At 38.5% G+C, this 24,619-nt stretch overlaps 1 pseudogene; it reads left to right on the plus strand.

Moving 5' to 3' along the window:
• The first annotated feature begins 1,806 nt into the window (after positions 1-1,806).
• The window catches only part of LOC100619594 (60S ribosomal protein L37a-like), a 35,574-nt pseudogene continuing 12,761 nt past the window's right edge, over positions 1,807-24,619 (plus strand).

The following is a 24,619-nucleotide window of genomic DNA, read 5'->3' on the forward strand; positions in this document are numbered from 1 at the left end:
CTTGGACAAGTTGTTTAATGTCTCTGTGACTCAGTTTCCTTATCTGTACATCTAGAGGATCAGACTTCATGAACAAAGGATCTCCTTTTCAGCTGTCAGTCTTTAAACTTATAGTTCTCTGTGGTTATGGACTCACCTCGGATGATGGCCATGTAAGTGGAAAGAAGTGTGATGAAGTATAAACAAGACAAGATGAAAAGGACTCAGCCTTTCTTCCCACTTCTCAAGCTACAGTTTCCTCAGCTGTTCAATGGTCAAAGCAGGGACAATCCAACCTTCCTCTTCCTCAGAATGGGGTTAGATCTTCTTGCCTCCCTCAGTTTTGAGTGATAGCTCATCATTCTGCTTTGGTTAACACTGAATAGTGAGGGCTCACCCCTGCTAACTACTTAAAAACTAATATTGGGTTTGCAAAAAAAAAAACAAAAAAAAAACAACAAAAAACGGCTTTTTAATGATCTTTAACAGCCCTCCAGAAAAATCTCATTAGCAGTCCCCGAATCACTCGGGGCTGTGAAGAATAAGGCTTGCATGCATGGAAGGAGGCCATTAACTTCTGCTTGTCTCTGATTTAAATAGGACCATGTGCCATGGGGAAGGACTCTGCCAATTCTTCCTCCATTATACCTCCCAAAGCTGTCCCTTTCTCCTCACCTCAACCTTCCCACCATTAACTCCCTAAAGGCAGGACTTGAACCTCGCATTTGAATGGCTGCAAAGGTATGTTCTTCAGGTCAGGGTGGTTTCTTGCACAGCAATGATAAAAGGTGTTTCTGGGAGGGCAGAATCTAGTAGTTAATTATTTGAGGCAGGAAATTTGTCAAACAGCAATTTGGGGAGAGGTCTGAGTGGGAATTCCAGGACCATAAGCTTAGGTGATTTCCTTAGTGGCCTGGATATGGCTTGGTTTATGGATATAGAGGCTTGTTTATTCATTTCATATTTTTCCTCTAAAAGTGAGGAAGACCTAGATATGGCCTGTCTCTTCAGAGGGACAGCAGCAGATTCCATTTCACAATCACAGAATTTGAGTTGAATGGGATCTTAGCAGCCATCTAGTCCAATCAATACCCCACAACAATCTACAAAATAATTATCTGGCCTATGCTGTCCAGTCAGAGGGAAGCCACTATCCCCTAGGCAGCCCATTTGGCTTTTAGACAGCTGTAATTGTCAGAATTCCTCTCTCTCTTTCCCCTACAACTAATCAGATGTCTATCCACCTCTGTGTTTTCCACTCATTGCACCTACTTCTGCTTTCAGGGTCAAACAGAACACTTAAGGACTGAGTGCTGGCTTTATGGTTAGAGTATCTGAATTTGGATCTCATGAACTGGGTGACCTTGGGCTGGTCATTTAATACCCAAGGGCTTCAATTCTGTAAAATTAGACCATTAGAGTAGATGGTCTCTGAGGTCTCTTTCATTTTTGAATCCATAATGCCAAGAAGTTTATTCCTTCTTTGAAAGGAGGCCTTCAGATTTCTTAAAGACAGTTCCCTTGATCCTTGTCTGGTCTTCTTTTCTCCTGCTTAAACATCTTCAGTTCGTTGATTCCAGCTTTCCCTGAATGGCTTTGCATTGTGATGGACACAGCCTCTTAGCTGGTCTCCCCAGGCTCTGGTCTCTACCTTGCACAGAGCTGATAAAAATCATTTTTCCTCAAATATATTTTCCTTAGATACAGCTCTATGGTCAAATCCAATGACAAAGTCATCAGAGTGACAGAGAAAATTCACATGGTACATCCAAATGGGGAAAAATATACAGGCTGATTGCTCTGGACAAAAATAAAATCCCAACGGACATGGCCCCAAACACCGTTGAGGTAGGTTCCCTGCTTTACTGGATTCCCTGTACTAGATGCTAGGTACAAAGTCAAAAAGGAGATAAGTTCAGCCCATATCTATCTTACATTCTGCAAGGGTAGACAAAATGGACTTGTGCCTTGGATAATGTTGGAAGGGACCTGAGGAAAGGTCTAGCCTCATCATTGTGAAGATTAGGAAAATGAGGAGGAGAGCCATAGCATGACTTGCCAATGATCACACAGCTACTAAGTGTCTGAGATAGTATTTGAACTTAGTCAGTCAGCTAGCATTTCTCATGCCTCTACTATATATCGTGCATTGTGCTAAGTTCTAGGGACAAAGAAAGGGAAAGAATTCATCATTTTGCTAATTTCAGGGAAATCACATTCTAGAACAACAAAGCCAAACCAAAACAAATAACCTAGATGCAGACAAGATGTATATAAAATCATATGGGAGGCTGGGAGTAATCTCATAGGAATGGCACTAATATTAAGGATTGAGGAATGACTTTTATCCAATGAAAACCCAACCGATCCCAGAAAAGTCATTCTAGAGTCGGAAGGCTAGATTCAAATCCTGTCTCTGACATTACCAATGTGACATGGAACAAGTCATCTGGTCATCCTGGGGCTCAGTTCCCTTATCTGTAGAATCAGCAGGGTGAATGAAGGATACTGGATGAATCAGCCTCTGAGGATCCTTCTGTCTCTGAACCTAATACATACTCATGATCCTATATTAAAATAAGTATTTAAAGATTTAGTATTTAAATATTAAGACAAGTAATATTGTTTGATATTGGAGGTGGTGTTTTAGTTTAGTTAGCAATGAAGGAAACTAGACATTTCAAAAAGATGGAGATAAGAAGGGAGTGCATACTGGACATGAGGCAAGTCCTATTCAAACAGAGGCTGGACATAAGTTTTGAATGAGGAATTGAACTAGGAGAATAGGAAGAAAAGTAATTTTTAGGAAGGTGAGAAATTAAAATTGCTTTAGGATCACCCTATAAAAAGCTTCCAAGGGCAAACAGAGGAATTTGCATTCTATCCTAAAGGTAACAGAGAGTTGCTGGAGTTGACTAGCTGGCTCTCTCTTAATGTTTGACCTATGATAGCCTCACCAAAGAGAATAGACCAATAAGTTTATTTCTCACTTTTTCTTCCCTCTTCTTTAGGCACTTTTAGACTTGACCTTGGACTTTGGCCACAGGTTCAGAGATTTAAGGGAGCTCAGAAAACAGGAATCTTTTTTACATCAACAAAAAGGGATAGGGTTACCCCCAGTAGGTCTATATCTTGAAGATATTTTTTAAAGGGACACAAATACAAAAATATTTACAGTCACTCTTTTGGTGGTAGCAAAGAATTGGAAATTGATGGGATGTCCATCAGTTAAGAAATTGTTGAACTAGTTGCAGTATGTGACTGAGATGCAATACTATTGTGCTATAAGAAATGAGGAGCAGGATGATTTCAGGAAAAACCTGGAAAGACTTGCATGAACTGATACAAAGTAAAGTAGTCAGAACCAGAAGAACATCATTTATTGTAACCACCATTTTGTATGAATAATTGTGAATGACCTAGCTATTCTCAGACGTACAAGACAATCCCAAAGACTCGTGAAAAATACCACCCATTTCCAGAGAAAGAACTGATAAAGTCTAAATGCAGACCAAAAACACTTTTATTTCACTTCCTCCCTTTATTTATTTATTTTTATTCAAGATCTCTTTCACAATGACTAATATGGTAAAATGTTTTACATAATTGCTGTGTAAAATCTATATCAAATTGCTTTCTGTGTGAGGGAGGAGGCAGTAGAAGGAATTGGAACTTAAATTTTTAAAAAATGAGTGTTAAAAATAGTTTTTACATGCAACTGGGGGAAAACTATAATCTTTAAAGGGATAGGAGATATGCACCTTTTTAGAGATGGAGAACTTATTATAAATCAATAAATCAGTATGAATTTCATAAGTCTTTACTATATGCCAGATATTGTTCTAAGTGCTTGGGATACAAATATAATCAAACAATCAAACAATTTAAGAAGAAGACTAATCTAAGCTATTTAGAGAAAGAACCCTGACTATGACATATGACATAACTGTTGACCTAATCATTCAGTCACCATTTATTAAACACCTGCCATGGTCCATGCATTGGGGAATAAAAACAAAGATAAAATAATTCATGCCCTCAAACAGTACAGGAGAACATGAACACTGTTTCTTTCATTCATTCAGAATTGCTAAGTCACTGAAACCTGGAGTTGGATCCTAGAGACCACAGAGTCCAACCTGTACCAAAGCAGTGGGTCCTCACCCATATATTCAATCAATGGACCTGTAGATTTGACTTGTAGATCAGTCCTCCATCTCATCTGTTACTCTCTCTCTCATGGTCCTATGGCAATCCTGCCTCCACCAGATGTCTCTGAGCTTTATTCAGAGCTCTCCCTGGTTCCGAATGGGCTCTGTGACCATGTTAGCCAAAGCCAACCTTTCACATGCTGGTTTCCCATTCTTTATCTTTCTCGGTTTGCTTATCCTCAAAGCTATGGGGTTAGGCCTTTATGGCTGATACCAGAATGCCAGTGAAAAGCTGAATTAACATTATAATTTCTCAAAAGGGAATTTTGCTAAAAAATTAAGGAAGAGAAACAGAAAGAAATCATATAGAAAATTATTTTTATGTTTATAGATTAAAGTTTTCTGACACTAACTTCGTAGGATCATATTTCCATCATCTTTGCAGCCCCCATAGCAATGATATTTTACATAAATATCATCATCAACAACAATAACATATATAGAGAGCTTTAATGTGTACAAAGTACTTTACAAATAATTTCTCATCTGATCTTCATGACAGCCCTAGGAGGCAGATATTATTATCTATACTTTGCAGATGAGGAAATTTATGGCACAGAGATGTTAAATGACTTGTCCAGGGTCACACTGAGGCAAGATTTTGAAATCAAGTAGTTCTGACTCTAAATCCAGTACTTTATATCCACTATGCGATATATTGTGTGCATAGCACTGGTTGGTACTGGGAGTGATACAAAGTTTAATAAGGCATAGCATACCCAATAGTTCCAGTTAGCCAGAGCTCTCAAGAGCAGATTGTTAAATGTTCAGTGTGAGAAATCAACAAATACTAGAAATTGAGGTTTGACATTATTTTGTTGATTGTCTAAACTTAAGAAAGTACTGGGGAAATGTTGATAATACAACTTAAATAAAAAATACAACATTCATATACTTTTCTTTTCAGAGAGAGGGTTGTTAAATATTTAGAAGCATTTTTCTCCACAACCCAATCCTTCATTGTTGTTATATTCTGGTGAACAGAGATAACTATAATACATAAAAAGACATCAATCAAAAATCATCTACTATGAGTTAAATATCATAGGAGTTGCTGGAATAAAATAGGACAAAAATGAAGCAATCCTATCCTCAAGGAACACATTTTATGAATGGAGGCAACACGTATATGTATGACTAGATACAGAACAAATGCAAGATGGCTTTGAGGGGAAGGTAGTAAGACCTGGAAAGTCCAAGAAAGGGCTCAGGATGAAGTTGGAATTTTAACTGAGCTTTATATAAATCCATCAGAGAAGGTCAAAGTGAAATACTATATCAGTTTTAGAGCAAGAAGTATAAAGGAGATCATTTTGCTCTTGGAGTGTCATGGAGGATTTCCTCAAAGATGTTTTATTTTTGCTATTCAGTTTTCCTTCCCATATTCCCCCAACCATCTCACAAAATGGTCTACTAGTAATAGATGATAGAAGTAGGGTGACAGGGAATGCATCTTCTCTGAATCATTGAAGCAAAGTGATGGATAGTTCCATATGTGGAGACTTCCAGTGGGAAGCACATTGCCCTCAGATCCTCACAGTTCAGGGAGCAGGAGATGTCCAAAGAAGAGTTTAAACTGTGCCTAGCTGTTATGGAGGACATTTACAGAAAGAAGAAATTTCTTAAGTAACTAGAATCCCACTGATTGAGAGAACAGTAGATAAAGTCAGCATTATTACTAGGGTAGGGACAATCAGAACTTTTGTCAGAGATGCTAATAAGGTTGTTAACACACAAACTCCTACAAAAGCATAAAAACCATGGGGCTTAGCACCTAGTTAGCAGAAATAAGGAGTTAAAATAGAAAACTCCTAGAAAAATGCAAATCAAAATGAAACTCGGGTTTTATCTCACATGCAGCAAATTGCCAGGGATGACAAAAGATGAGAACAGTCAATCTAGGAGGGGTTGTAATAATATGGGCAAAACACTGTACTATTATGGGAGCTGTGAACTATTCCACATCATTATGAAAATCCACTTGGAATAATAGGAAGAAAGTGTCTATATCATTTGACCAAGGGATAACATTGCTGCAAATATAACCCAAGGAAGAAAACTGCAAAAATTAAAGTCTCCTTATACACTGAAACATTTATGGCAGTATTTTTTGTGTTAGAAAAGAATTAGAGGGACTTCTAGGTAAACATGGCAGCAGTCTAGACATAGGACTCTTCCTCTCCTCACCACCTACTGATACAGACTACCTCAAAAATGCAAAAACACACACACACACAAAAAAAACCAAATTCATATGAATGAAGGGGCTCTACAGTAGGGCACAGCATTGAAGGTATGTGGGATTTGGGCATTTCCACACCATAAGGGAGTGAAAAAGCTTCCACAAAAGTGTGAGCTGATCCACCCTCCCCCACCCCACCTACAGAGCCAGAGTTAGAGTCATCACATGCTAGAATCAGTGAGTGAGAGAGGTGTACCTCTGGGGCCTTGGCAGCTGACTGAGACCACTGAGGACCTACCCCTGAGAGCAGCTAGACCTGAGGCCCCAGGAGGCTGAGGAGCTCAGACCATGGGAGCCAGCAGGGAGATGGCAGAGTGGTGCATAAAACAGCAGAAGCTGCAGAAACTTGAGAGCTGGCTTCAGCCAAAATCCTTGCTCCCTAGCTCCCTACACAGAGAGCCTGCCCATCTCACTCATATTTCTAATTGGAAAGGGAAGGAAAAAACATCACAGTAATGGCAAACAGTGCCCAGGAACAACAACTTCCCAACACCAAGAAAAACAAGAAGAAGGGGTTGACCCTGGATAATTTTTATGGAGGAAAAAGCCAGACTACAGAGGAAATAGAATAGGAAATACAAATGTATCAAAACCTTCCAAAAATGGAAATAGTCCACAAGCTCTTGAAGAATTTAAATTGGAGCTTATCAAAAAGATGGAAACCTTCTGGCAAGAAAAGTGGAAAATAGTTCAAAAAGAAAATAACAGTTTAAAGGACAAGAACTCCCAATTGGAGAGACAGCTAGAAACCATGAAAAGTAGGATAGAACAAACCAAAAAGGAAAACCAGTCCTTAAAGATCAGAATTAGGCAATTGGAAGCCAATGATCATGCAAAACAGCAAGAATTAATAAAGCAAAGTCAAAAGACTGACAAAATAAAACAAAAAATATCTTCACTGAAAAGATGACAGATCAGGAAAACAGAACATGAAGAAAATTTAAGAATCAATGGTCTATCTGAAAACCCAGAAATAAAAAGAAATCTTGACATCATACTACAAGAAATTATCCAAGAAAAATGCCCTGATGTTCTTGAAAAATGGGGCAAAATAGACATTGAAAGAGTTCCTAGAACACCCCCTACACTAAGGAGAAAATTTTACAAGAAGACAAAAAGAGATAATTCAGATATCAAGAAGAACCAATCAGGATTTCAAAAGATCTGGCAGCTTCCACACTAAAGGACCACAAGTCTTGGAATATATGATATTCAGAAAGGCAAGAGAATTGGGTCTTAAACCAAGGATCACCTATCCATCAAAACTGACTATATACTTCCAGAGGAAAGCATAGACATTCAACAAAATAGAAGATTTCCAAGTATTTGTAAAGAAAAGACCAGAACTAAGTGGAAAGTTTGAAATCCAAACACAAAGACCAAGAGAAACATAAAAAAGGTAAATAAGAGAGGGAAAAGGGGGAATTTTTTTATTCAAACTTTGTTCTTTAAAGGATTAAATAAGATCAAATTATTTATATTCATATATGGAGAAATGTTATTTGTAACTCTCAAAAATTATATTCACTATTATAGTAATTAAATGAATCATTCACAGGAAGAGATTGGAGTAATAAGTGCTATAAGATGATATGTAAGAAAAGAAAAAGGGAGGGGGGAATTGAAGATGGTACCAAGAGATACTTGAAAGAAATAAAATAAATAGGATAATCTTTATCATGCAAAGATAGACTTGGGAAGGGGAGGGGAAGAATAATCTTATAAGAAGGAGAGGAAGAGAGTGATAATAGGTAATACTTAAACCTTACTCTCAGCGAAATCAGTTCTGAGAGGGAAGAGCACCTAGATCCACTGGAGTATTGAATTCTATCTTACCCTACAGGGAAAGTAAAAAGGGAAAACGAAGTGGGGGAGGGTGGTAGAGGGGCAAGAGTACAAAAAGGGAGGGAAAGTGAGGGGGAGTGGATTTAACAGACCCTAAAAAAATTAGAAGGGAACAAAAAGAGAGGGGGAAGAAAGGGAAGCTTATTAAGGGCAGGGATTAGGGGGTCTGATTAAAAGCAAACCACTGATTTAAAAGGATATAACAAAAAAAGAAAGGACAGAATTAGGAGAGGATATTAAAATGCTGGGGAATACACAAGAGGCAATCATAACTTTGAACGTGAATGGGATGAATCCACCCATAAAATTAAAACAAATAGGAAAGTGGATTAGAAATCAAAATCCTACCATATATTGTCTACAAGAAACACACATGACACAGGTAGACACTCAGAAGGTTAGAATTAAAGGTTGGAGCAAAACCTATTGGGCCTCAACTGATAGAAAGAAGGCAGGAGTTGAAATCATGATATCTGACAAAGCCAAAGTAAAAAGAGATCTGATTAAAAGGGATAGGGAAGGTAACTACATCCTGATAAAAGGCAGTATGGACAATGAGGAAATATCAGTAATCAATATGTATGTATCAAATGGTATGGCATCCAAATTTCTAAAGGAGAAACTAATGGAGTTGAAGGAGGAAATAGATAGTAAAACTATACTAGTGGGAGACCTGAACTTACCACTATCAAATTTAGATAAATCAAATAAAAAAAACAACTAAGAAAGAGGTAAGAGATTTGAATGAAATCTCATGAAAATTGGAGTTAATAATACATATATGGAGAAAAATAAATAGGGACAAAAAGGAATACACCTTTTTAGCAGCACATGGTACATTCACAAAGATTGACCATGTACTAGGGCATAAAAACATGGCAAACAAATGCAGAAAAGCAGAAATAATAAATGCAACCCTTTCAGATCATAATGCAATAAAAATAATAATCAGTAATGGTACATGGAGAGGCAAATCAAAAATTAATTGGAAATTAAATAATATGATTCTCCAGAAACAGAAATCTCCAAGCACTTTACACTACACTCCCAAAATGGTGGCAAAGAAAGTTCCAGGATCACCCTGAAAGAGGTTCAACATACCCACATGGAATTGTAGAATCTTGAAGAAGGGATAGGATCTTAGAACATATTTTACATGTGAGGAAACTGAGGACTGAAGAGGCTGCCCAGAGTCACCAACATAGTGGCAAATCCAGGCTTGAATCAATAGATCCTGGAGCTAGGCATGGAAGGGGTCCCAGAGGTAATCTGTCTCAACCTCTTATCTTATAGATGGGTAAATTGATGCCCAAAGGGGTTAGGGGGGTTGCTTAACGTCATCCAGGTAGTGAGATTGTGGTTCCAGGTCTACTGACACCAGAGCAAATGTTCTTTTTACTGTACTTTGCTTTATACTTATGATATAATCTCTTATAAACTTCATGAGTTCCAATCTGGCCTCAAGGTAACTGTGTGACGCTGGGCAAGTAACTCAACTCTAATTGTCTCAGTTTCCTTATATGTAAAAATGAGCTAGAGAAGGATATGGCAAATCATTCCAATATCTTTGCCAAGAAAACACCAACTGGAGTGATAAAGATACAAACAAGTAATGACTGAATAGCATTCTGAGTTTAATATATTCTAGGTTCTTCTTTACTCCTAGCCTAACCTACCTTTCTATACATTTGCATAACTAGTTTCCAAAATTGAGTCAGTTATAACCAATGTGACCTTGCACCAATCACTTTAAAAAATGTAGGTCTCAGTTTCCTGATGTGTAAAAATAGACAGTTGAACTAGATAGCTTTTAAGCACCCTTTTGGTTCTTGAGCTTTCCAATCCAAACCAATTCAAATTTATTTGGCGAGTGTCTGGAATTAATCAGTGAAGGTAAAATGTCATCAAGAACTTCAAAGGTCATTTATTAAAATGCATGGCTGGCATACTCTTTGTGGTGGCAAAAAACTGGAAAATGAGGGGATGCCTTCCAATTGGGGAATGGCTGAACAAATTGTGGTATCTGTTGGTGATGGAATACTATTATCCTGAGAACTAGAGGAATTCCATGTGAATTGGAACAACATCCAGGAATTGATGCAGAGTGAGAGGAAGAGAACCAGGAGAACATTGTACACAGAGACTGATACACTGTGGTACAATCAAATGTAATGGACAGAATTTTCCTACTAGTAGCAATGCAATGATCCAGGACAATTCTGAGAGACTTATGAGAAAGAACACTATCCACACCCAGAGGAGGAACTGTAGGAGCAGAAGAAAAACAACTGCATGATCACATGGGTTGATGGAGATATGATTGGGGATGTAGACTCTAAACGATCATCCTAGTGCAAATATCAATAAAATGGAAATAGGTCTTGATCAATGACACATGTAAAACCCAGTGGAATTGCTCGTTGATTCTGGGGGGAGGATAAAAGGAGAGGAGGGAAAGAACATGAATCTTGCAACCATGGAAAAATATTCTAAATTAATTAATAAAATAAAATAAAATAAAATGCATGGCTGAGTCTAAGATAGTAAAGTGGCACTGTGGATAGAGCACTGTGTCAGAATCAGGAAGACCTGATTTTAAATACAATCTCAGATACTTACTAGCTGAATGACCCTGAGCAAGCCATTTAACCCTATTTGCCTCAGGTTCCTCATCTATAAGCTGAGTTGGAGAAGGAAGTAAATGGCAAACAACTCCAATATCTTTGCCAGGAAAACCCCAAATGGGGTCATGAACAACAATAACACAAATCTAAATCCCCCTCTGTAGAATTCCCATCAAGGTTCATTGAAAATTCTCCATTAAAAAAAAAAAAGGTGTGAGCCAGAGAGCATCAGAGAAGCTGCTGGAATAGACCAGTTGCCAGCCTATGGAGGGTAGGCCTAGGTTATTTAAGGTGCTAGAAGGTGCAAAGAGAGAGTCTGATGCTTGCTTTTGCCAGAGGTAGTTTCCATAGAAGCAGACATAGCCACAGGCTGGGAAGGCAGAAACCCTGCTTAAAAACAGACATTCTGTGCTTATTTTAAAAAAATAAAAAAGGATCAGAAGCTGTCTTTCTTCACCCCCACCTCCAACCCACATTGGAAATAAAGGAAACTGTGAATTAGCCCCCATCCTTCACTCCCTGGACAGACCACTAAAGAGACCTGCTCAGTATTAATGGACAAGGAAAAATGACTACTCTTGAACCAAGAGAAAAAACTCATGTTACAATCCTACCTCAGACACTTGTCAACTCTGCAGGGGAAGTCACTTAAGTTATCAGTGGCCCAGTTTCTTCATGTATAAAATGGGGGTGATAATATTTGTAAAACCTACCTTGCTGGGTAGCTAGGAAGAAAGTGATTTTTATGAATTAAAAGTGCTTTGGGATCTTAAAAATGTGAGGTCTTGAATCATCATCATTATTTTTATTTCATAGGACTATAGTATGAATATGGGCAGAACTCTCAAAGCCCATCTTATCTACCCTATTTCCTCATTTTATAGAGGAGAATGAACTCAAGTTCAGAAAGCCTAAGTAGCTGTCCTAAGGTCATATGGGCATTATAGCTCAGGGACAAGATTTTAAACCATGTTATAGCATCAAAGATTTAGAGAGAGATAGGGTGTTTAAGACCATTTAGTCCAACACCCTTCTACTGCAAAGAAAACTGAAACTCAGAGATAAGGTTTGTAATTAACTCAAGTTAATAGAGAAGAAATGCCAGTGATTGGATTTGAACCCTGGTCTTCAATCCGGAGTCAATATTTATCCCATTGTATTATATATGACTATGGATGGGTTTGAAAAAAAAATGGGAGAGAATTCTACTTCTCTGATTAGCCAGGTCAGCAGAGGAAGGATACTTTTCTGTGTTAATAGCCACTCTTTAAGATGCATCATATTTCTCCCAACATTCAGCACATGACCTGAGCTACATGAATGGAACATGAATTGGCAAGGTATTATGCATTATTGAGAAATATAAAGGAAATATTTCCACTAACTCATTCCATTGATTGACATCAGCCTCAGTACTTGATGGAGTTGAGTACTTTGGAACAATTGGCTTTTCCTCTGCTCCAGGTTCATTATATGTTCATTCCTTCCCACTTTCTTTCTCAGAGTCAGAGATTATTGTTGTAGTTCAGCCATTTTCAGCCATGTACAAGTTTTTATCATTCCATTTGGGGTTTTCTTTTTTTAAATTAAATTAATTAATTAAGAATATTTTCCCATGGTTACATGATTCATGTGCTTTCCCTCCCTTCCTCCCTCCCCCCTCCCAGAGCCAATGAGCAATTCCACTGGGTTTTACATCTATCATTGTTCAAAATCTATTTCCATATTATTAATATTTGCATTAGAGTGATCATTTAAAGTCTACATCCATTTGGGGTTTTATTGGCAAAGATAATGGAGTCATTTATCATTTCCTTCTCCAACTCATTTTATAGATGAGGAAACTGAGTCAGATTTAAGTGACCTGTTCAGGGTCACATAGCTTGTAAGAGTCTGAAGCCAGATTTAAACTCAAGAAGATGAGTTGTCTTCACTCCAAGTTTGTCCTCTATCCACTGCATCACCTAGCTGGCAGGTCAGAGGACCTGCAATCAGATATTGGCATCCTTACTTACTATCTCTGTGACAGTGAACAAGAAGCTCAACCTTTGTGGGTCCCAGTTCCCTTAACCATAAAATAATGATGTTAGACTAGATAACCTCTGAGTTGTCTTCTAGTTCGAAGACCTGTGATATGGGGATTCTCTGATATATGCAACCATTGTAACTGCAAAAATGTGGGTTTCAAGACTGTGAATTGCCAAAACTGTAAAGATAATTTCTAGTGTCTTGATTTAAATAAAAAATAAGTGGTCGCCATGGGGAAAATTCCCAAATATGAAAATACCCAAGTCAGCTGGGTTTTATGGAGATTTTAATTAATACAAATGAAGGAATTAAGGAAAATGAGAGAGTAGAGAGTAATAGTATGAAGGGCCTAGGCCAAATGACCTAGGCCTGAGCCTTAAGAGAGACTAATCAGTCTTTAATCACTCACCACAAGATTTGTCCCAAGCAAAATTCCAGTCTTTCACTGAAATCCTCAAATCCTGAACTGAGTTCAGAGACCCAGCTCCTCCAACTAACTTCAAACTCCCCTAAGTTCAGAGAGCCAGCTCTTTGTAAAGAGAAATTTCTCTTATGTCACCTCCCCTAAAGTTTCACATCTACCAATCACAGTAGATGTTTTCCCTAGGACTGAGCATGCTTAGTCACATCTTCTTTTGTTCTCACCTTCTCTGGGTAGAATAAAACTTCACACCTCTTTGCTAAGCTTGCCCTTTGTAAGTTGCTTGACCTTTTAGTGAGTAATTTAACCTTTATAGGTACTTAGTAACCTTTTGTATTAGATCTAAAAATAGAACTAGCTTAAAGTTTTAGCTTCACTATAAGGATGAGTTGGGGACTTTTCATTGTTCAGTAAGGAGTTTACAACTTTATCTTCCCCTAAGGCACTGTCTAAGTATGGGTGGAGTAATGGTAAAATTCCAAATACATTGAAGATGGCGGCTTAGAGAAAGCTAAAGTTCAGATCTCCGGAAAACCCTTCCCGACCGATCTCAAACTATAAGCTCCTAAGGCGCCGAAATTCAAGAGATCAACAGCATAGACCCTGGGAATCCTCCTCCTGGACCTGGACCTGGATCAGAAGGTACGGCCCCCCTCAAAAGCCAGAACCCAAGATCACTTGGAACTAAGGGGTAGGAGCGCAGAGTCCAAGGCTCCGGGAAGCCGCAGCCCCACCCCACTCAGAGAGCAGGGTCATCGGAAACAACAACAACCCTCAGGGCCTTCTATCCGAGTCCCAGTAAAAGTCACTGCCCTCAGAGCTCCCCCCGCAGAGAGCAGGCTTGTCTGAAACAACAGCAACCCTCAGGGCAGGCAAGACAGCCTCACGGGCTGGATCCTGCTATCCAAGTCTCAGTGAAAGTCCCTGCCCTCGGAGCACCGGGAAGCCGCAGCCCATCCCCCCCGCAGGCCGACGAAACAGCCTCACGGCCAGCTATTCTGAAGGCAACTTCCGGAAAGCAACCCGACCCAGAGAGCCAGGGGAGAGTGTGGCCCCCTGGTCCGACCCTTCCACTCCAGTTCCAGTGAGGCATACTCAATTTAACGCAGGGAAACCTCATAGAACCGACAAACTGCCCAGGACTAAAGCCTCTGAACACCAGACAGAGATAAGAAAAGCTAATCCTCCACATTCAGAGATGGCAAACTCCACAGAACCACAGAAGCCCCAAAATACCAAGAAAAATAAGAAGAAAGGGGCGACTTTGGACACATTCTATGGAGCCAAAATACAAAATACAGAGGAGATAGAAGATGATATACAAGAAAATGCTCCAAAATCTTCCAAAGGAAATGGAAACTCACCACAAACCCATGAAGAATTTGAATCAGAAATGACCAAAAAGATGGAAGCCTTCTGGGAGGAAAGGTGGGAAATAATGCAAAAGAAATTCACGCATCTACAAAACCAGTTTGACCAAACTGTAAAAGAAAACCAGGCTTTAAAGGCCACAATCAGGCAGCTGGAAGACAATGATTGTATAAAAGAGCAAGAATTAATAAAGCAAAGCCAAAACACCAAGAAATTAGAAGAGAACATAAAATATCTCACCGACAAGGTGATAGATCTGGAAAATAGAGGGAGAAGAGATAATTTAAGAATAATTGGACTCCCAGAAAAGCCAGAAATAAACACCAAACTGGACATGGTGATACAAGATATAATCAAAGAAAATTGCCCAGAGATTCTAGAACAGGGGGGCAATACAGCCACTGACAGAGCTCACAGAACACCTTCTACACTAAACCCCCAAAAGACAACTCCCAGGAATGTAATTGCCAAATTCCAAAGCTATCAAACAAAAGAAAAAATCCTACAGGAAGCCAGAAAAAGACAATTTAGATATAAAGGAATGCCAATCAGGGTCACACAAGACCTTACAAGTTCTACTCTGAATGATCGTAAGGCATGGAACATGATCTTCAGAAAGGCAAGAGAGCTGGGTCTCCAACCAAGAATCAACTACCCAGCAAAACTGACTATATACTTCCAAGGGAAAGTATGGGCATTCAACAAAATAGAAGATTTCCAACTTTTTGCAAAGAAAAGACCAGAGCTCTGTGGAAAGTTTGATACCGAAAATCAAAGAGCAAGGAATACCTGAAAAGGTAAATATTAAGGAAAGGGGAAAAATGTTATCTTCTTCTTTTACTCAAACTCTCTTCTATAAGGACTACATTTATATCAATCTATGTATACTAACATGTGGGGAAAATGTAATGTATAAATAGGGGGTAAAGAAAGACCAAATAGAATGATCTTTCTCACACAAAGATTCACATGGGAAGGGGAGGGGAAGAAAACTCCTATAAGAAGGAGAGGAAGAGAGGGTTTTTTTTTTACTTAAACCTTAATCTCAGGGAAATCAACTCTGAGAGGGAAAAACATCCAGATCCATTGGGATCTTGAATTCTATCTTACCCAACAAGGGTAGGGAGAAGGGAAAACCAAGGGGGGGAAGGGGAGAGGGAGAACAAAAAGGGAGGGAAAGAGAGGGGGGAGGGGGAGGGAAGAAAAAGGGAGGGACTAAAAAGGGAAACATCAAGGGAGGGGACAAGGGGGACTGATTCAAAGTAAATCACTGGACTAAAAGGTAGAGCCAAAGAAGAAAAGGTTAGAATTAGGGAAGGCTATCAAAATGCCAGGGAGTCCACAAATGACAATCATAACTTTGAACGTGAATGGGATGAACTCACCCATAAAACGTAGACGAATAGCAGAATGGATTAGAATCCAAAACCCTACCATATGTTGTCTTCAAGAAACACACATGAGGCGGGTTGACACCCACAAGGTCAGAATTAAAGGATGGAGTAAGATCTTCTGGGCCTCAACTGATAGAAAGAAGGCAGAAGTGGTAATCATGATATCTGATAAAGCCAATGCAAAAATAGACCTGATCAAAAGGGATAGGGAAGGTAATTATATTTTGTTAAAAGGGACTCTAGACAATGAGGAAATGTCATTAATCAACACGTATGCACCAAATAATATAGCACCCAAATTTCTAATGGAGAAACTAGGAAAATTGAAGGAAGAAATAGACAATAAAACCATACTAGTGGGAGTCTTAAACCAACCATTATCAAATTTAGATAAATCAAATCAAAAAATAAATAAGAAAGAGGTAAAAGAAGTGAATGAAATCTTAGAAAAATTAGAATTAATAGACATATGGAGAAAAATAAATAGGGATAAAAAGGAATACACCTTCTTCTCAGCACCACATGGCACATTCACAAAAATTGACCATACATTAGGTCAGAGAAACACAGCACACAAATGCAGAAAAGCAGAAATAATGAATGCAGCCTTCTCAGATCACAAGGCAATAAAAATAATGATTAGTAATGGTACATGGAAAACCAAATCTAAAACCAATTGGAAATTAAACAATATGATACTCCAAAACCATTTAGTTAAAGAAGAAATCATAGAAACAATTAATAATTTCATCGAGTAAAATGACAATGGTGAAACATCCTTTCACACCTTTTGGGATGCAGCCAAAGTGGTAATCAGAGGTAAATTCATATCCCTGAATGCTTATATTAACAAACAAGGGAGAGCAGAGATCAATCAATTGGAAATGCAAATGAAAAAACTCGAAAGCGATCAAATTAAAACCCCCCAGCAGAAAACCAAACTAGAAATCCTAAAAATTAAGGGAGAAATTAATAAAATTGAAAGTGATAGAACTATTGATTTAATAAATAAGACAAGAAGCTGGTACTTTGAAAAAACAAACAAAATAGACAAAGTACTGGTCAATCTAATTTAAAAAAGGAAGGAAGAAAAGCAAATTCACAGCATTAAAGATGAAAAGGGGGACAGCACCTCCGATGATGATGAAATCATTAGAAATTACTTTGCCCAATTATATGGCAATAAATACACCAATTTAGGAGAAATGGATGAATATATACAAAAATACAAACTGCCTAGACTAACAGAAGATGAAATAGAATTCTTAAGTAATCCCATATCAGAAATTGAAATCCAACAAGCCTTCAAAGAACTTCCTAAGAAAAAATCCCCAGGGCCTGATGGATTCAACAGTGAATTCTATCAAACATTCAGAGAACAGTTAATCCCAATACTATACAAACTATTTGACATAATAAGCAAAGAGGGAGTTCTACCAAACTCCTTTTACGACACAAACATGGTACTGATTCCAAAACCAGGCAGGTCAAAAACAGAAAAAGAAAACTATAGGCCAATCTCCCTAATGAATATAGATGCAAAAATCTTAAATAGGATACTAGCAAAAAGACTCCAGCAAGTGATCAGAAGGATCATTCACCATGATCAAGTAGGATTCATACCAGGAATGCAGGGCTGGTTCAACATTAGGAAAACCATCCACATAATTGACCACATCAACAAGCAAACTAGCAAGAACCACATGATTATCTCAATAGATGCAGAAAAAGCCTTTGATAAAATACAACACCCATTCCTATTAAAAACACTAGAAAGCATAGGAATAGAAGGGTCATTCCTAAAAATAATAAACAGTATATATCTAAAACCATCAGCTAATATCATCTGCAATGGGGATAAACTAGATGCATTCCCAATAAGATCAGGAGTGAAACAAGGATGCCCATAATCACCTCTACTATTTGACATTGTACTAGAAACACTAGCAGTAGCAATTAGAGAAGATAAAGGAATTGAAGGCATCAAAATAGGCAAGGAGGAGACCAAGTTATCACTCTTTGCGGATGACATGATGGTCTACATAAAGAATCCTAGAGATTCAACCAAAAAGCTAATTGAAATAATCAACAACTTTAGCAAAGTTGCAGGATACAAAATAAACCCACATAAATCATCAGCTTTTCTATATATATCTCCAACACAGTTCAGCAGCAAGAACTAGAAAGAGAAATCCCATTCAAAATCACCTTAGACAAAATAAAATACCTAGGAATCTACCTCCCGAGACAAACACAGGAACTATATGAACACAACTACAAAACACTCGCCACACAACTAAAACTAGACTTGAGCAAATGGAAAAACATTAACTGCTCATGAATAGGTCGAGCCAATATAATAAAAATGACCATCCTACCCAAACTTATTTATCTATTTAGTGCCATACCCATTGAACTACCAAAATACTTCTTCACTGATTTAGAAAAAAACATAACAAAGTTCATTTGGAAGAACAAAAGATCAAGGATATCCAGGGAAATAATGAAAAAAAAACACATATGATGGGGACCTTGCAGTCCCAGATCTCAGACTATATTACAAAGCAGCAGTCATCAAAACAATTTGGTACTGGCTAAGAAACAGAAAGGAAGATCAGTGGAATAGACTGGGGGAAAGCGACCTCAGCAAGACAGTATACGATAAACCCAAAGATCCCAGCTTTTGGGACAAAAATCCACTATTCGATAAAAACTGCTGGGAAAATTGGAAGACACTGTGGGAGAGACTAGGAATAGATCAACACCTCACACCCTACACCAAGATAAATTCAAAACGTGTGAGTGACTTAAACATAAAGAAGGAAACCATAAGTAAATTGGGTAAACACAGAATAGTATACATGTCAGACCTTTGGGAGGGGAAAGGCTTTAAAACCAAGCAAGACATAGAAAGAATCACAAAATGTAAAATAAATAATTTTGACTACATCAAACTAAAAAGCTTTTGTACAAACAAAACCAATGTAACTAAAATCAGAAGGGAAACAACAAACTGGGAAAAAATCTTCATAGAAACCTCTGACAAAGGTTTAATTACTCATATTTATAAAGAGCTAAATCAATTGTACAAAAAATCAAGCCATTCTCCAATTGATAAATGGGCAAGGGAAATGGATAGGCAGTTCTCAGATAAAGAAATCAAAACTATTAACAAGCACATGAAGAAGTGTTCTAAATCTCTTATAATCAGAGAGATGCAAATAAAAACAACTCTGAGGTATCAACTCACACCTAGCAGATTGGCTAACATAACAGCAAAGGAAAGTAATGAATGCTAGAGGGGATGTGGCAAAGTAGGGACATTAATTCATTGCTGGTGGAGTTGTGAACTGATCCAACCATTCTGGAGGGCAATTTGGAACTATGCCCAAAGGGCGACAAAAGAATATCTACCCTTTGATCCAGCCATAGCACTGCTGGGTCTGTACCCCAAAGAGATAATGGACACAAAGACTTGTACAAAAATATTCATAGCTGCGCTCTTTGTGGTGGCCAAAAACTGGAAAACGAGGGGATGCCCATCAATTGGGGAATGGCTGAGCAAATTGTGGTATATGTTGGTGATGGAGTACTATTGTGCTAAAAGGAATAATAAAGTGGAGGAGTTCCATGGAGACTGGAACAACCTCCAGGAAGTGATGCAGAGCGAGAGGAGCAGAACCAGGAGAACATTGTACACAGAGGCTAATACACTGTGGTATAATTGAACGTAATGGACGTCTCCATTAATGGCGGTGTAATGTCCCTGAACAATTTGCAGGGATCCAGGAGAAAAAAACACTATTCATAAGCAAAGGATAAAGTATGGGAGTGGAAACACCGAGGAAAAGCAACTGCCTGAATATAGAGGTTGAGGGGACATGACAGGAGAGACTCTAAATGAACACTCTAATGCAAATATTATCAAGAAAGCAATGGGTTCAAATCAAGAAAACATCTAATGCCCAGTGGATTTACGCGTCGGCTATGGGGGGTGGGGGGGAGGAAAGGAAAATGATCTATGTCTTTAACGAAAATGCTTGGAAATGATCAAATAAAATATATTAAAAAAAATTCCAAATACATTCCTGTTCAAGTACCTTCATTTGTTACAATAGGGGAATAGCTTAGCCACATCTTCTAAGGTACAGTCTGAGCAGTTTTAAAGATTCACAACATCTAGGGGAAAATTTGCTCAATCTGCCATCAAGATCAAGTTATTCATTACTATAATGGAAAGGAACAATAGATAGAAACCATAAATGTAGGAAATTGATCAAATTCGAGCATCAGGGTAGGTCCCAGGACTAAGCTTTTGAATGGCCTTGGGGAAAACTTCATATTAGTAGGGAGAGGGAAAGGGAGAGGGGGAGAGGGGAAGAGGGGAAGAGGGGGAGAGGGAGGGAGGGGAAGAGGGGGAGAGGGAGGGAGGGGGAGAGAGAGAGGGGGAGAGAGAGAGAGAGAGAGAGAGAGAGAGAGAGAGAGAGAGAGAGAGAGAGAGAGAGAGAGAGAGAGAGGGAGGGAGGGAGGGAGGGAGGGAGGAAAAGGGAGGGAGGGAGGGAGAGATGGAGGGAGGGAGGGAGGGAGGAAGAGCAGGCTGATACTCCAGTCTCTTCCACTATTCCAGGCAACATAAAAAATATTTTTTTCTTTTTTTCTTTTTCCTCCTACTCTTCAATGTCAAGGTTGATTGTAATAAAAGGCAAAACACTGTGAATGGAATAAGCTTCCTGTTGTTCGACATCTAACCTTCAAGGGCTACTGGTGAGGATTAAAGAGATAATGGCTGTAGAACACTTAGAGATCCTTGGGAGAAAAATATTGGGAGAAATATGATGCATCTTAAAGAGTGACTACTAACAAAAAACAGCATCCTTCCTCTAGTGGCCTGGCCAATCAGAGAACTAGAATTATCTCCCATACTTTGCTTAACAATGAGTAAGAATTGGGAGCCCCGAAACTTCAGACTTATGGAACCCTTTCAAACCAATGAACCACTACCCTCCACAAAGGATGAGTGAGGGAAGGAAGAAGTGCTGGATTTAGGGTTAGAAAATCTAGGTTCACATTTTTTTCTGCCACTTACTGTCTGTGTGACCCACGGGAAATCATTTCATCTCTCTGAGACTTGGTTTCCTCATCTATATGTAGCACTTTGGACACTGCAATCCTTCATAGGTAGACTCATCAGGAAAATTATTTCAGGTCTCCCACTAGTATAGTTTTACTATATATTTCATCCTTGAGCTCCATTAGTTTCTCTTTTAGAAATCTGAATGCCATACCATTTGGTGCATACATGTTGAATACTGATATTTCCTCATTATCTATAGTATCTTTTATCAGGATGTAATTACCTTCCCTATCTCTTTTAACTAGATCTATTTTTACTTTGGCTTTGTCAGATATCATGATTGCAACTCCTGCCGATGCCCAGTAGAATTTTCTCTGCTTACCTTTAGTGTGTATCTACCTTCCTAATGTGTATTTCTTGTAGACAACATATGGTAGGATTTTGGTTTCTAATCCACTCTGTTAGTTGATTCCATTTTATGGGTGAGTTCATTCCATTCACATTCAGACTTATGATTACCAGCTGTGTATTTTCCAACATTTTGACTTCCACTCCTAGCCCTGCCCATTCTCCTTTCACTATTTCCTTCTACACCAGTGTCTTGTTTTTAATCAGTCCCCCTATTTCCCACCCTTATTTTGCTTCCCTTCACCCCTCCCTTTTATTCCCCTTATTTTTCATTAGGGTCTTTTTAATCTACCCCCCCCACTTTCCCTCCCTTATATTACTTCCCTCTCCACCAGTCCATTTGTTACCCTTCTACTTCTCTTTTAGGGCATTAATCAATTCTTTGCCACAATGAATCTGATTGTTCTTCCCTCTTTGAATCAATTTCAATGCACATAAGAATTAAGTCCTTTCTCCAACCCCTTAACCCTTCCAGTGGATTCTCCAGTGTATTCCAGTGGTGTTCTCCCCCACTCCCTCCATGCACTTCTTTATGACATATAAATTTACCCCATTTTGTCTCTTTTCCCATTTCTCTTAATATTAACCTCTTTTTTTTTTACCTCTAAGTTACATATATATATATATATATATATATATATATATATATATATATATATATATATATATATATAATTCCAAGACATATATATGTCTTATTGGGTCCCTTAAAAAAGTTTTTTTTGTTTGTTTTTTCCCCTTTCTTAATTATCTTTTGGTGATTCTATTAAGTTCTGTATTTGGGAATCAAATTTTCTGTTCAAGTATGGTCTTTTCTTTGTGAATGCTTGGAGGTCTTCTATTTTATTAAATGACCATACTTTCCCCTGCAAGAATATAGTCAGTTTTGCTGGGTAGTTGATTCTTGGTTGTAGATCTAGTTCCCTTGCTTTCCAGAATATAATATTTCATACCTTTCAGTCCTTCAATGTACGTGCAGCCAGATCCTGTATTATCCTAACTGTGGTTCCATGGTATCTGAATGACTTCTTTTTTTTCCCTGTAGATCTTGAATTTGACTATGACCTTCCAGGGTATTTTCAATTGAGGATTAAGTACAGGGAGTGACCTGTGGATTCTTTCAATCTCTACTTTTTCCTCTTGCTCTAGAATGTCAGGGCAGTTTTCTTGGATAATTTCCTGTAGAATGATGTCCAGGCTTTTTCTTTTGTCATGGTCTTTCAGTACACCAAATGATTCTTAAGTTGTCTCTCCTGGACCTTTTTCTCTAAGTCTTCCTTTTTGTGGATGAGGTGTTTCATATTTTCCTCAATTTTTTTATTCTTTTGATTTTTTTTCATAGTTTCCTGCTGCCTTGTGAAGGCATTTGCTTTTAGTTGATGGATTCTAGTTTTTAAAGACTGAATTTCATCCCTGGGTTTTTGGTCATCCTTCTCCTTCTGATCTTTCATCTCCTTTGCCTCATTTTCAAACTGGTTAATTTTGGCTTTCAAGACACTATTTTCCATTTCCAGATGACTTATTTTGCTTTTTAAGTTCTTTTCTCAGTTGTCTTCAGACTCTCTTAATTGGTTTTTTGAATTGTATTTTGAGTTCCTCCAAAGCCTGTGTCCAATTTCACTGTAGTTTCTGGGTTTTTGCTCGGTGTTCCTTGATCTTCTGTTCGATTTGCCTTTTGTTCATTGCCTAAATTGATTGTAATTTCTCTTTAATTTTTCTGTTGTTTACTCATATTTTGCCCTTCTTTCCACCCTGTATTTGCCCATAGTTGTGGTCCTCTGATTATGTGATGGTTCTGTGGGTTTGGGCTGTTCTGTCCTGAAGGGGCTTCTTTTTTGTTCTACTGAATGATCAGGTTATTCAGATCTTCCCAACTGACAGGAGAAGCTGAAAAGGATTTAGACTTCTTGTCCTGTTGTCAAGGTTGTTGCCTATAGTTTGTTGCAGTCTTTGCCCTAGGACCGTAGGCAGCAAGACTCTCAGATAAGTCTGTGGAGGAGGAGTGTTGGAGCATGACCTTCCCTTCCCTCTGAAGAATTCTCATCTACCCTATGATGAGATTGAGTCAGGGCAAAATTGGTCTGCAGAGCTGGATGTGCCCTGAAGCCAAAACCTTGTGAAGGTGTGTGTGTGTGTGTGCGGAGGGGGGGGGGGATGATGGACCCTCTTGGCTGCAAATAGGCTGCCTGATCTGTGCTTCTCCTCCAGGTGCCTCTGCACTGCCTGCGCTCAATGCCCTGAGCCTGGCACAGCTTTGCCAGCAAGGTACTCCCTCCAGACTAGTATGCTTGCCTGCCCAGTGTGACGTTTAAGAGTTTGGCATCTGTTACAGATAAAAGAGTGGAGATATAAATTGTGACCGTGTAAATATGGTTTCAAATCAAAAATATAGTGGTCACCAGGGAAAAATTCCCAAATATGAAATATACCCAAATCAGTTGGGTTTTATGGAGATTTTAATTAATACAAATGAAGGAATTAAAGAAAGGGAGAGAAACAGAGTAAGAGGGAAAAAGGGCTAGACCGACCTAGGCCAGCCTAAGTTTTTAAGCCTTTAAGAGAGAGATCAGTCAGTCTTTTATCCACTCACCACAAGATTTGTCCCAAGCAAGATTCTAGTGTTCAGAGAGACACCAGTTCAGCTTTGGCCAGCTCAATCTCCAGAGAGAGTTCTCTGAGAGAGAGTCCCTTGCTCTCAGCTTCTCATCTCCTTTTAAAGAGAATTTTCTCCTATGTCACCTCCCCTAAGTTCTCACATCTACCAATCACAGTAGACATTTTCCAAAGGACAGACCATTCTTAATTCACAGCTGAGTAGACTAAACTTTTGAGTAATTCACATCTGAAAAAACCTCTGAGTGAATTCTCACCTCTTTGCCCTTTGTAAGTTTACAAGTTGCCTGACCTTTATAGGTACTTAGCACCTTCCTGAAAATAGACTTAGCTTAAGGCTTTTGCTTTACTATAAGTATGAGTTAAGTATTTTTCATTGTTCAGCAAGGAGTTTACAACTTTATCTTCC

This window comes from Monodelphis domestica, chromosome 5 (genome assembly GCF_027887165.1).
Source record: "Monodelphis domestica isolate mMonDom1 chromosome 5, mMonDom1.pri, whole genome shotgun sequence".
In the NCBI taxonomy this organism is placed as follows: Eukaryota; Metazoa; Chordata; class Mammalia; order Didelphimorphia; family Didelphidae; genus Monodelphis; species Monodelphis domestica.